Below are 14,733 nucleotides of genomic sequence, written 5' to 3'. Positions count from 1 at the left end.
TCCTTTATTTTGACAGTTAAGAAAAACACTCTGAATTCTGCTGTCTGCAAGCGATTTATGCAAGATTCCATCGTACATACTACATACAGTGTACATGTACGAGGTAATTGCTAGTTGTGTAAAGTGGTTGTGTGAAGGTTTTGCATTAGGTTTAATTCCAGTCATTCTCTCTAATGATCAATGGTGATCTATAAGACTGGTTAAAGGAGACTTATGTACTCTGTGATGAATGTAACTTATCTTTCCTTTAGGCTGGTTTGGTTTGTTTGAAAGAAATATTTCCGAATTTCTTGATAAAAAATGAAAAAAAGAAAGATGGAAATTTACTAGTTCATTGGAAAAGCGGCATCTTTGAACAAATAAATGAAAAAAGCACTATCTTTGTTACATGTTAAAAAGAGGAAACAAGTGACAGTGTGACAGGCCCTTTCTTGATGAGTGCCCAGGATAATTTTCACTAATAACAGTGTGACTTGTACAGTCTGTCAATGTGGTATAAAGGATATCAATTTTTTGACAGTTAGACTGACAATCCTGATATGGTAGCCAGGATGGTTATTTATGTGACAGCATGACTGACAGTATCCATCTGCATCTGTGACAGTGAGACTGGCATTCCATTGGTATGTTAGCCAGTACTTCTCTCTGTGACAGTATGACGCACAATCTTGACAGGCCAGCCAAGATGGCTACTTAGTGACAGACATGATGGCCGCGTGACTGCACCTCTTGACGTGACACGCGAGAAGGCTACGTTGTGACAGTCTGACGGACACAATCTGGCCATGGTATCTACGATGTACTGCATTTATCAAGGAAATATTTTGGAATGCACCGACGGTTACTGAACTGGCAATGTTTTCTCTGCTATTTTGTGGACAGCAATAATTCATTAGGTACGGACTTGGAACTTGCCGGCTTTGGTTATGTACTTGACTCCTTTGAATGGTTTGTACTTCTGCAGATTCAATGCAAAAGTTGAGAAAGAAAGCACAGGTCAAAGAAAGAACAAATAACATTAAGATAAAGGTGTTTGATAAACGGCTTCATACCCATACATCATTACAAAATAAAAACTATATATATATTAATAGATATATATGAATGTGTAGCAAATGGTATGATAGACATATATTAAATTAATAAAGATTAACACACCAGAAAAATTCCACTCCCCGACCAGTTTCGTCCTCTTGGTACTCAAGTAACAAAATAACAAGTAACAAAGTAACAAGTATCAAAAAAATAACAAAAAAAAAAAACTCAAGTGCAAAATACAAAGAGAAAGTTGTTTTAATTACCTCTCCGTACATGTCGAGTCGATTCACTTTAACACCTGAAATTGCAAGTTGCTGTATCTTAAATTGCACCTAAATATATGAAAACCTGAGAAGAAAACAAAATATTAGTGTTTACACGGGTCCAAAAATCGGGAACCGGGTACCCGAGGGCCGTTACCCGTCGGGTATCCGGGTACCCGGAAAAAATTTGTTTACGCTCGTGTATCACGATTTTCAAGAAATTTCATATTGGATGCTGTAATAAATGCATTATATTCTCAACTGACAATGTTTTCATGTTCAAATACGTAGGTGTAAGATAAGCTATTAAACCTCCCTCAATAATTTTTATTTGCTTCTGTTTCTTTCATTAACTTGTTAATAAATTAATTATTTAATTATAATTAGCATTACTACTTGCATCTGCTTATGCTAGCTCGTGCACGTCTATTGGATCAAACCATATAAATATCCAATTTAGCTCTTAAACAGTTTTTAATACTACTACTATCTATTATGCAGGCCCAGTGTTCACATTAGCCGCGAGATTGCGCGATTCGCGCAATTTGATCGCATTTGGAATAAACGATTAGTAAAAAGCCACTTGCGAATACTATTTTTTAGTTATCCCGTCTATAATCCATAAACATCGCGTTAAATTCCTTGTCAGCCTTTCCTTCTTTGAAATAAACGAATGAATAAATAATAATTTCTTCCACATGGTAGCCTAACACCACACTAAGTCAATGAGAAATCTAGCTAAGCCTAACCATCTGTTTATTTGCTGGAATTGTGACGCAGTTATAAGACATCCATGGAACACTTTCGTTATTGCTGTTAGGTTCGACCACATGGTTGCCTAACACCACACTAAGTCAATGGGGGAAGTCTAGCCTAGCCAGTAGCCATCTGTTTATTAGCTAAAATTGTGAGGCAGTTATAAGATATCTATGGAAAGCTTTCGTTATTGCTGTTCTCTTCGAACACATGGTAGCCTAACAACACACTAAGTCAATGGGAAATCAGCCTAACCATCGGTTTGCAATTTTTTTTTTTAAACAATCACACTTTGCGTATGATTCGGGTAATAAATTAGGAACCGGGTAGTATCGCGTCGAGCGGACCTCTTCGTTATTGTTGTTATCTTCAACCACATTGTAGCCTAACACCACACTAAGTCAATGGGAAATCTGCCTAACCGTCGGTTTTTTTTTTTTTTTTAAATCACACTTTGCTTAGGATTCGGGTAATAAATTAGGTACCGGGTAGTATCTCGTCGGGCGGGTACCCGGATAACCCGTGCAAACACTAAAACAAATGTTAAAAAATAAAGTTGAGGGGGCGAGGAGTAAACTACTTTACTGTTGAATTTTATTATTGGATTTGCCAAAGTCTGAAGATCACAACAATTCAAACAGTCCTCTCAAGGGGCACCACAGTGTACCACATCTACATGTCCCTTGGGAGACATCCCATAGTGTGCACCACATCTATGTGTCCCCTGGAGAACATCCCATAGTGTGCACCACATCCATGTGTCCCCTGGAGTACATCCCATAGTGTGCACCAAATTTATGTGACCCCAGGGGGACATCCCATAGTGTGCACCACATCCATGTGTTCCCTGGTGGACATTCCATAGTGTGCACCACATCCATGTGTCCCCTGGAGAACATCCTATAGTGTGCACCACTCTAAATGTGTCCCCAGGTGAACATCCTATAGTGTGCACCACATCTATGTGTCCCCTGGAGTACATCTCACAGTGTGCATGCCTAATCCTTAACATTAAACAGGATTGTGTGAGGGTTTTGTTCGCAGAACAGATTTGATACAAAAACTATGGGAATAACATTGTGAGAGTGAAGAGCACAATATCACTACTAAATATCATGTTCAATAATGGAAAGCAAACATTTAGGCATCCATTAAATGGATAGCCAATCATTCTACAACCTTTCTCAATCCTCTCCTGAATAATGAAACACACATGGTACGCACATATTACAATTAGCTAGAGAGAGCAACAAGTAACTTGCCTCAACTACAGGATACACTACTATATGTATTGCTGTGCATGCCATTAAACCATTTCTCCAATAATTAAATTTTGATAAATTTATCAATGGCAATTTAACTATAAGTAATTCTTAATACTTAAAGGGTTCTTACAGCTGCTAACCAACCTGAAGGAAAGCCCCTTTAAACCTTTTAAGTGGCTAGTCTCCAATGTCAATATTCTTCACGTTCACTTGTCGATGAGCCTAGTTCTCTACGGTATCAATGATAACATCTCACAAAGAACGTATTACCGTTTCCTACGTGATTAGACTAACCAGTTAAATCCTGACTGTGAGAATCTTACTAAAGCTTCGTTAACATCTTTCACTTACATTTATAGCTGGGTTGGCCTCAGGAGGTGGCATGCCACTCTGCAGAGATATCTGAGCATAAAATTAAAATAAAATACAAGGATGACTCACATGTTGACATTATGAATATTTATAATTCTGCTAGGGTAAACAAATAAATGTCAAACATTTTTATTAATTGAGACTAAAGTGGGCAACTTGTCACATGACCTGCTTCCGCTTGAAGCTTTGGTCAGGCAGCCATGTTCCAGTAAACTAGGTGTCTACTGATCACATGTTTAATTCATATTGTCAACTGAGATGTAGGCTACATTAAAGGGTCAGGTGGTGTAAGCTGGTTACTTGTATGTATGTATTTTAGATCCTCCTGCAAATGTGATGAACAGTTTTGTCAAGTGGCTTGGTATAATCAAGTTTTTTATTATAATGGAACACATAACCAACCATCAGGACTCAGGGGTACATATTTTGCGAGCAACGATATCACACAGGTTTATTCCATACATAAAATGACTACTAGACAAGCACATGGCCGACATCTCTGCAGAATCTTAAAAATTCAAGAAGGTTGCCATGGGTTGACCAATCATTTCACAGGCACAATAAAAAACAAACGCAACGAAAGATAGAATAACACATACGCCTAGACGCACATAGACCCCTAGTGGCAATAATTTAGGGTTCCAATTTGTGTGTGTAGCAGTTTATCGAGGCCTCTGAAGTTTGTCCAGTCTTCTTGTTACTGTGAACTATACAAACATGCCACAGATCTTAACACTTGTAAAGCACTTCTATAGCCCATTTCCCTATGCAATATCGGATAAATGATTCCCCGCATTAAGACTGCGATGAATATCATGGAGAGCACCAAGTCCGCTTAGGTTATACTTCTCGGTTAAACTGATTCATCTCACCGTGCCCTTGATGTTTGGAATCTGTTTCTGGGGGTTGATCTTTCCGACCTCCCAGCGGAGGGTCTTGTTGACCGGGTCAAAGCTGTAGGTGCCTTGATTGGGTGTCAGGTTCATGTTTAAGACTTGCTTAGGGAAATCTGATGTCACAACCACGTCTTCCACCTGCACAAAGAATATAATAGGAAAGAAGAAATGGACAGATGAACTGAGAGCCGATTTTGAGGTGATTTTTGTAAATTGTTGATATCGTTCGATAATAAAAGCCTATTTACCAACGATAAAAATGGTAAGAATATTAGCCCCGCTGATATGCTTTTTGTATGTTTCTAATGTTAACATGAAAATATTTCTGGGCAAAGACATCTTTTACATCAGATGGCATTTTTTTCACATTTGACTTGATAAGAAAATATAGCATAATGACCTATTTTTTAAACCTATTTAAGGTTCGGTAAATATCTTAGAGCTTTGTAAAACAACCGAAAAAAAGCTGATGTAATCACCTGTAATCGCAATGTTCAAGCATTCAATTCTTGTATAGCAAGGCATAGTGATTACAGAGCTGAATCATATTAGAGACCTGTGAGCTTAATTAACAAATACAACTCCCTTGTAAAACTGGTAAACATCGTATAATAAAAAAACTTAACTATTATATCAATTTTATAAGACACAATTGACATATGCTTTATCAAATGATCATAATGCACAAAATAAACACCACTTATCACACTTTATCCTGATAATTTCATAATTTGAAAATCTGATCTGATTTGAAAACTGGTGACTGCTGCTTCAACCTCCTTGACAAAGCCTTTCATTCCAAAAGACCGACGGATACGAAAAGAAGGTGATTTTACAAAGTTAACATGGCATGTTAAGACCACTTCCCGAAAGTACGTACCAGCCACAAATGTAGTATTTCGCCTCAACCTAATTTACATACCTAATTTACATCATAAAAGGAGACTTGTTCTGTAATGTAAAGGTACTGTCTAATCACAGTAACCTGATCAATTTCTATCGAGCATCAGAAAGGCAAAATTCATGGTTGTCTTATGAGAACTAAACACAGCAGCAAGCAGCAACACAGACTATCGCGGTTTTGATGCTCAGTAAACGGAACCACGGTTGGACTGTTTACCAGTTAAACCATTTGAAGTGATACAATCTAGTGATTAATTACTCTACTTTTGTTATACATATGTTATAATAGAACCTTACCAGTTTTCCCATGGTTTGCTTTGGTCCAATGCTGAGTTAAAATTTCCCCGAACCCTCTCGTATAGTTATGTTTGGACGCACGTAAACCGGAATAGCTGTTAAACTTAACAAGAACCAAACACAATTTACATTAACGATATAATCATCTACACTTCATGACAAATAAAAAATAACGTTACATTATTGTGAACAAACCTTACATTTCTTGAATGAAGGCATACAAAGTAAATAAAATGTACCATTATCTCACTCATTAATCTAATTATCTAACTGTACACCAGCCTGAGAACCTCCCGACCATTTTTGTGAGATACTGTTATTTAGGCACTTTTATCTCCACATAGGCAGAACTTTTGTGGCAATTCCAAAATTTCAGTAAGTTTTAAAATGTTTTCTGCTTATATGTTTGGAAGACTTTTTTCATCAAACTTCAGCACAATGCCCGATCCAACTTGCATGACTTTTCCAAGTTTTCCATGACAAGAAGATCGCTAGTAACATGCATTTCCATGGGTGCTGGATATACAAGGCAACAGAATACACATGCGACTTCAGTATTGAAATTATTACCATAGCATCATGTAAGCAACTGACACGATAATGGCCTGTCATACTACAATATGCTATGGTATGTCATGATAAGCTAAGATCTATCATGATATGCTATGACATATGCTATGCCATGCTATGTTGTGATGCTTTGTATGTCATGGTATGCTACAGTGTTATACCATGCTCTGGTATAAGCTGTGTCATATACTCTATGCTGTCATGCCATTCTATGCTATGCTGTGCAATGTTGTGATGCTATGATACTGTATGTCATGGTATGCTACAGTGCTATACCAGGCTATAAGCTATGTCATATACTCTATGTTGTCAGGCTATGCTATGCAATGCAGTGCAATGATGTGATGCTATGATACTGTATGTCATGGTATGCTTCAGTGCTATACCATGCTCTGCTATAAGCTACGTCATGTACACTATGCTGTCATGCTATGTAATGTTTGGATGCTATGCTACTGTACCATGCTCTGCTATTTAGCTATGTCATGTACACTATGCTGTCATGCTATGCTACGACATGCTATGCAATGCTGTGATGCTATGCTACTGTACCATGCTCTGCTATAAGCTACATCATGTACACTATGCTATCATGCTATGCTATGACATGCTATGCAATGCTGTGATGCTATGCTACTGTACCATGCTCTGCTATAAGCTACATCATGTACACTATGCTGTCATGCTATGCTATGACATGCTATGCAATGCTGTGATGCAATGCTACTGTACCATGCTCTGCTATAAGCTACATCATGTACACTATGCTATCATGCTATGCTATGACATGCTATGCAATGCTGTGATGCAATGCTACTGTACCATGCTCTGCTATCTTGCTATGTCATGTACACTTTGCTGCCATGCTATTCTATTGTGGACTTACTTTGATGCTCCTATATGGTATGAAAGCAGTCTGAAGTTACTATCAGGTGGAACAAAAGATAACACTCTCTCGGACTGCGAACAAAAAAATAAGAAATAGAGAAACCATCTCAGTACAGAGAACCTTACCTGTTTTAGAGAGTTTGAACACAATCAAACCTAATATCGGCACCACATTGTGGAATAAAGAAACCATCTCAGTACAGAGAACCTTTAACCTGTTTCAGAGAGTTTAACACAATCAACCTAATATCAGAATCACATTGTGGAATAAAGAAACCATCTCAGTACAGAGAATCTTTAACCTGTTTCAGAGAGTTTAACACAATCAACCTAATATCAGAATCACATTGTGGAATACATCACAGCAGGTGATCATTGTAGGAGCAAAAGACTTGTAATTTAAGATAAGGCAAAGACGATATGGCCACAAAAACTGAGGGATTACTTCCCCAGACTTGTCTGATTTTCAGCTTGAGTCTCCTTTCATTGGAATTTTGGCCATGTGATTGTTCTCTTGTTTTTACAAGTTAAGTTTTAATTTTGAAGCAGGATCCATATTTGTAAACTTTTCTCCTGGATGAAAATGGGTAACTGAACGATTTTAATAAATACCCCAAAAACACAGAAATTGTTTCAACTGTTATGATGTCAATCAACCAGCTCTTGCCAAAACATTGGTGAATTTTACCCCAAGTAATAAAAAGTTTCTTTCCTGCCTCTGACCTTGCCTCCCCCCCCCCCCCATAACCCCTCTCACTGCCCATCTTGTGATAAGGAAAATTAGCAGAGAAAGCTTAAAAATTCACATCTGCCACTTCAGCTCTTTAATATTCCAGCACAAATTTCAAACCATTTTATAAATAGGAAGCTTTAAGGAAGAGACCTATTAAAAGCTGTACTTGGGTTGGGTAGTGACTTCTTATCATTCTTACCAGCCAAATAATATTCACAGATAATTGGATACCCTTTAAAATAACTATGAGATGATTGCAGATCTAGATACTAGAATACTATTCACTCAACAGCGTGTTATTGTAGTTTCCAAGAAAAAAGCACCACCAACTTTATTTTCTTCTCACCTCATAGACAACAACATAATTTTCCTTGATGGAAGTTTCCGTGCAATCACTGAAATAGTCTTCGAATGTGTTTATGATGCGATGAAGGAATTCAATCACGAATAGAGGAGAGACTGTAAGAAGAGAACAGAAGCATGGTTACTACAGGAATTCAAATAATTATATATACAGGACAGAATTATATGTCAATAATGAGAACATCCCTCACAGGAACATTCCAAAGTATATCAAACGTAGGTACTTGCTCTGTTTGCAGGGAATTAACTCTCGGCTCCACCAACTTCAAAAAGAAATAATTCAACCGTTTGAAATTTCAGTTTTAGTTTGCACTACAGCCTTACAGTACAGTTATTTATGATAGATACTAATGAGGTAGTAGTGGGGTGTGGCTATCACCCGTTTACTCACCTTCAGTTTGTACTACAGCTTAAAAGTGAAGTTGTTTATGATAGATACTAATGAGGTAGTAGTGGGGTGTGGCTATCACCCATTTACTTACCTTTAGTTTGTACTACAGCTACAAAGTACAGTTGTTTATGATAGATACTTAATGAGGTAGTAGTGGGGTGTGGCTATCACCCATTTACTTACCTCCAGTTTGTACTACAGCTACAAAGTACAGTTGTTTATGATAGATACTTAATGAGGTAGTAGTATGCTATGGCTATCACCCATTTACTCACCTTCAGTTTGTACTAAAGCTACAAAGTACAGTTGTTTATGATAGATACTAATGAGGTAGTAGTGGGGTGTGGCTATCACCCATTTACTCACCTTCAGTTTGTACTACAGCTACAAAGTACAGTTATTTATGATAGATACTAATGAGGTAGTAGTGGGGTGTGGCTATCACCCATTTACTCACCTTCAGTTTATACTACAGCTACAAAGTACAGTTGTTCATGATAGATACTTAATGAGGTAGTAGTATGGTGTGGCTATCACCCATTGACTCACCTTCAGTTTGTACTACAGCTACAAAGTACAGTTGTTTATGACAGATACTTAATGAGGCAGTAGTATGGTGTGGCTATCACCCATTGACTCACCTTCAGTTTGTACTACAGCTACAAAGTACAGTTGTTTATGATAGATGCTAATGAGGTAGTTGTGGGGGTGTGGCTATCACCCATTTACTCACCTTCAGTTTGTACTACAGCTACAAAGTACAGTTATTTATGATACATACTAATGAGGTAGTAGTGGGGTGTGGCTATCACCCATTTACTCACCTTCAGTTTGTACTACAGCTACAAAGTACAGTTGTTTATGATAGATACTTAATGAGGCAGTAGTATGGTGTGGCTATCACCCATTTACTCACCTTCAGTTTGTACTACAGCTACAAAGTACAGTTGTTTATGATAGATACTAATGAGGTAGTGATGTGGTGTAGCCAGTGGCGTAGGAAGGTACTTTTGAGTGGGGGGGGGGGGCTGAAGACTGATGGCCGGCCTGGGGGAGGGGTCTAGGGGGAGGGGGTGTCCCCCTCCCCTTTGGAATTTTTTGCATTTCCAGGTGGCCTCAGATGCAATTTGGTGCAATATAGCACACTTCAACACTCACTCCATTTGGAAACTTAATTTTGCATTTTCACCTGGCCTTAGATGCAATTTTGTGCTCCAAATGAGATTTTTTTGCTCATTTGGAAATGAAAAAGGGGATTTCTGACTTGCGAACCTGGGGGGGCGGAATGATACTTCCGCCCCTCCACATTTTTCACTGGGGGGGCTGGCGCCCCCAGCCCCCGGTTCCTACGCCCTTGGGTGTAGCTATCACTGCTGGAACATCTTCATTACTGGAAGCCTGAAAGGAAAGTAGCATACAGTATATGGACAGTTAATTTCAGTAAAATGATTTAGGTGTACTGTACCTAATACTGTTAAAAGTACTGGATCTAGTACTTTATATCCATTGTATCATGTACAGTACTGTATCAAGTACTATGTATGATACTTCATCAAGTAATTTATCAAGTACTTTATCTAGTACTGTATTTACAGTAGTACTGTATCAAGTACTATGATACTTTATCGAGTACTGTATCTAGTATGGTATCTGAAGCTGTATCTACAGTAGCACTATATCTAGAACTGTATCAAGTACTATACATGATACTTTATCAAGTACTATATGATACTTGATCAAGTACTGTATCTACTATCTAGTACTTTATCTACTGTAATACTGTTTACTACAGAATATTATTCTGTGGCACATTTTCAGTCATACCACAATTAACTGTTCCACTTGTTCTGTATACTGAGTGACATCAGAGCCGTGTGCAATGTACAACATGCAACATTCTGCTTTGTGATTATATACTGTATATATACTAGATCGCCCAAAACACTACCATATATAATACATTTTCATCTCTCTATTTCTTACAACTATTATTGTAACTCTACATAACTATTTAATACAAAAGATTAAGCCAAACTATATTACAAATTTTCAAATCATGTTCATGGTGGTATGAATTCATTTACTAAGAAAAAGAAAAAACTTACTTTTTCTTGAGCCTCAAAGAAGTAGTCACAAACAGACCTGCTGATGACTCTCTTCCAGTGTTTCTCCATAAAGATGTCGCTGTAGAAAGATTAATCACAAAAGAAACCCACAAACAATTCAAAATTGCATCAGTGTTTCGTTTCTGGATCTCAAACATTCTGGCTTTAAAAAGATGATGCTTAAACTTTATAACTAATAAAAATGATAGTTGAATAACAACTGTACACACATAATTAGATGGAACATAGATTCCTAGCAGGATAGATTTAGCAAAACACAAACAAACATTGCTTACAGAGATACTGAGTTTCAAGGCCAGTCAGAAATATTTCTGTGGGTATCTGAAAATATAACCAAATTTTTCTGATTTTCATCATGAATGTGATCTTGTGGATTGATTCCTGCGATTAGCTTGAAATAGTTTGTGTCTTGAGACTTTAAAATATCCGGTTTATCGACTGTTACTGATAGCAAAGAAAGAATTTATTTCCTGCACCTGAAGGTTCCATTTTAAGGTTCTGAAGAAAGAAATAGATTAGCATTCAGCCTTAACTGTAGATAGAAATATGGCCATGTTAAACCAGGCATTCCTATTTATTTTTTAGCAAGGACAATTACATTCCTTCTTAACTTTTGTGACAATTGGAAAAAGCGATTGAAATGTTGCACCAATAGGACTCCTAGATGGCACCCATCTAGTGGTTATAGCCTATATCACTTAGGCCAGGGCTAGCCAATATCCTAGTACTAACTTAGGCTATTGAAAAGGGAGAAACTATAGAATATACAGTATCCAGGGCCACTCCGGAGGCCGATCCTAGCGTCTTGATGCAAGGATGCCCAGTCAACATTGCCAGAGCTAACTATACTTTCTCCTTCACCCAGTTGCCATCATATATTCCAACTCCCAAGTTGCCAACATATTAATAGAATCTAGCCTAAGTTCAAGACTACAGTACTTAATATCCTGCCGTGGAAGCAGAGATACGGCCAAGGCCAATATTCTGAAATGGCTGCTCCGATGCTAGGAAGTGTGGTCCAAGACTTGTGTGGTCGCAAAACTGACTACAAAACTTGGCATGGATCCTCGGCTACAGAGTGGGTAAAGGAGTCGACTGGGCATCTATACATCTTGGAACTACTAGGCTATCTATCTCTCAAGTAGCCCTGCATTCACTTTTGACATTGTAGCATAGTGTGTCCATTCATGATGCACTTAAGACTTTAAACTGGCAAAGAGTGCTCATTATTTAATAGCTACATTTTTACGCACCATACCGGGACCTATTATTATTCAGGACTTCTACTTAAAGGGTGTGAAGAATCGCGCAAAAAGAAATGTCTAATGCCGGTAATTTGACCTAGTTTCGAATGAGGTGTAACAGAGTGTTAAACACCACCATCGATCCCAGAAAATACACACACACCTTGCTACAGTGTCGGTTATTAGACACTAGTGTACAGTCAGTACATACAGCTGCGGTCAATACCCACAGCACAGTATACAAACGATACAGCGATGGGCATCTCAGGTCCAGCTAAAGATAACAATTAAGGTATCAAGTTTTATTACAGTCTGCATTTTGAAGCGACACGAACAAAACGTCACTTGCAAGCAACAGAAAGTTAACTTTTTCAGATGGACGCATGTGGTGTGGTCTTCAATGCCTTTAAAAGCAGAATTTACTTGCATAATATTAATTGACCTCCTTTAATAGCAATACTTTTTATGCAATAAATTAATATTCAGTTCTCCTATTCATTCATTACATTGGACACAAACAAATAACAGTTTAGGCCAGCCTAGATATGTATACAGCTTACTTTGACTTTTGAAAATGTTTTGTAAATTTGTAAAAAACACGCATGTGGAGATTTGCTTGGATACGGCCTACTTCAACTTCAAGTTTGCTAACTTTCTATGATACATGGTATAAAAATCATGAATTTCAATAGAGCATAATGCAGAACAGAAGAACACATGATCCCTCGACTAGGGCCTAGGCTATAGCTTCAAATTCAAATGAGTGAAAGGTTATCACTATCAATCTGCTGAAATAAGTAACAACCTTCAAGAGTGGTGTACCACTTTAATACTTAAACAAAACGTTGCATTTGGTCATAATGCTGTCCTCAGTAAAGCCTACCTTAGGCCTGTAGTGCAGTGATACTGCCTAGGCTACAGTGTTAGTTGTAAGCTATAGCCTAACCTAAATACTACTACCATTTCTAGCCTACTTTTGGCCTAGTTAGGCTACGGACAAATACAACATAGGCTATGTTAGACATTTCTGTATGAAGAAAACTCACCCAGAAGCGTTGATTATAAACAAGCTACTGATCATTTTGAGATCAGATAGGTAAATATGCGGGAGAAAAAGGGCTAGTATTAGGTCCAGTCAGTCACCTCATAAACCGTGATGTGTAACTTAACTGTACGTAACTTATCGAGTGGTATAGGTGTGGCAGTAATGAGTGTCCGTGCGTCCGTAGAACACTAATTACTAGGATATAGTGTCTCATGTGCGTGAATAGTGTCTCAGGGACACTTTCCCTTGCTTTCTACGCCACCGTGGAAAGTGTCCGGGTTCTCTTTAAAGAGCTTTAACGTGGTTCTGTTGAGTGACAAACGTTTCCTGGCCCTATCTACGTTCCCTTATGACCTTTAAGGAGGAGGTAATTTACCAGCAAAGACCAAGTTGACAATGATATATCGGTCGGCATGCACCCTCAAAACTCGGTTAAAGCATAACTAATACTCCGAGTGTCGACTGTTGTGGGAAGGAGGCGGCAAATGTTATTATTCTCGTGGAGACTACACCCAGAGGGGCGCTGTCCGCTATATTTCGATCGTCGACTGTCAGTGTCAGAAGGCTGCATAATGTTAAATTATCTTCTGAACTAATTAGTCATGTCTGTCTGTCTGACTCTGCTGCTTATTAATCGTTACTACCATTAGGGTAGTTGTTTGGAAGGTCGGAATTTCTAAACGTTGGAGAAAGATCAACCATGTAGGTTGAAGGTAAATGTATTTCAACCGGTACGCGGCGGCGGAAAGTTCCCCGCCATCCGGAGCATGGAGGTCAAATCCGGGGTCAGAGCAGGGAGTTGTTATGGAAAAACTCCCTGGTCAGAGTCAACATATTTTATTCAGTACGCGGGAAATGTGGAAATCTCCCGCTCTACGTTCTAGGTGTGACAAAGTTTTTATTTCACGCATGCGTATTTGCATTCTACTGTAAAATGTATACTGCTTTTTACTCAGTGAAGTAAGCCGAATGTGCCGTCTACGTCGTTAACGTTACATGTCGTGGGCCCAAAATTTCTTAGTAGTTGAATATTTGCACGCACAGTAATTGCATTAAGAGTTGAGACCGTTAACTTACTTAGCCCGATCTGATATTACAAGATGAATTCTCCTGAGCTGGATACCGATGACGAGTAGGCCTACATTATCATTGTAAAATATCTCTCGTCAGGACTGTACCCTGAAAAGTCTACGTTAAATCTAGAAAGATCGATAAGGGGAAGATCGAAGAGTTTCAGACTGACGGGAGATGCCGATCTAGTTTACGTCGGCCCACATGGCAACGAAGATAGGCCCTTGACCAAAGCCCACAAAATTAAAGCTTACATGAAGGGTTTGGCGATAAGTGTATTATTTGTTTATTTGTAAAAAACTTTTAGAAATTATTTCCACTGAAGAAAATGATTCCATAGATATGCATATAACTTGAACTAAGTGCATTGGCCATTTGGGCCTTGCAGATTATAGGTATATTTTATTATTTGTAATCACCTAAGAGTAGAACTGAAAAGTCTAAACTTTATTAGTGTTAGAGAATATCGTGATGCATAATTAGTCGGCAAGACACGAATAGTATTAGGCTAC

At 38.2% G+C, this 14,733-nt stretch overlaps 1 pseudogene; it reads right to left on the bottom strand.

Moving 5' to 3' along the window:
- Nucleotides 1-200: 200 nt before the first annotated feature.
- Nucleotides 201-13,296, bottom strand: LOC139982022 (AP-3 complex subunit mu-2-like; annotated as a pseudogene).
- Nucleotides 13,297-14,733: the final 1,437 nt, after the last annotated feature.

The sequence above is a fragment of the Apostichopus japonicus genome, chromosome 16 (assembly GCF_037975245.1).
Source record: "Apostichopus japonicus isolate 1M-3 chromosome 16, ASM3797524v1, whole genome shotgun sequence".
Taxonomy (NCBI): domain Eukaryota; kingdom Metazoa; phylum Echinodermata; class Holothuroidea; order Aspidochirotida; family Stichopodidae; genus Apostichopus; species Apostichopus japonicus.
This window is presented reverse-complemented; position numbering and strand designations above follow the sequence as displayed.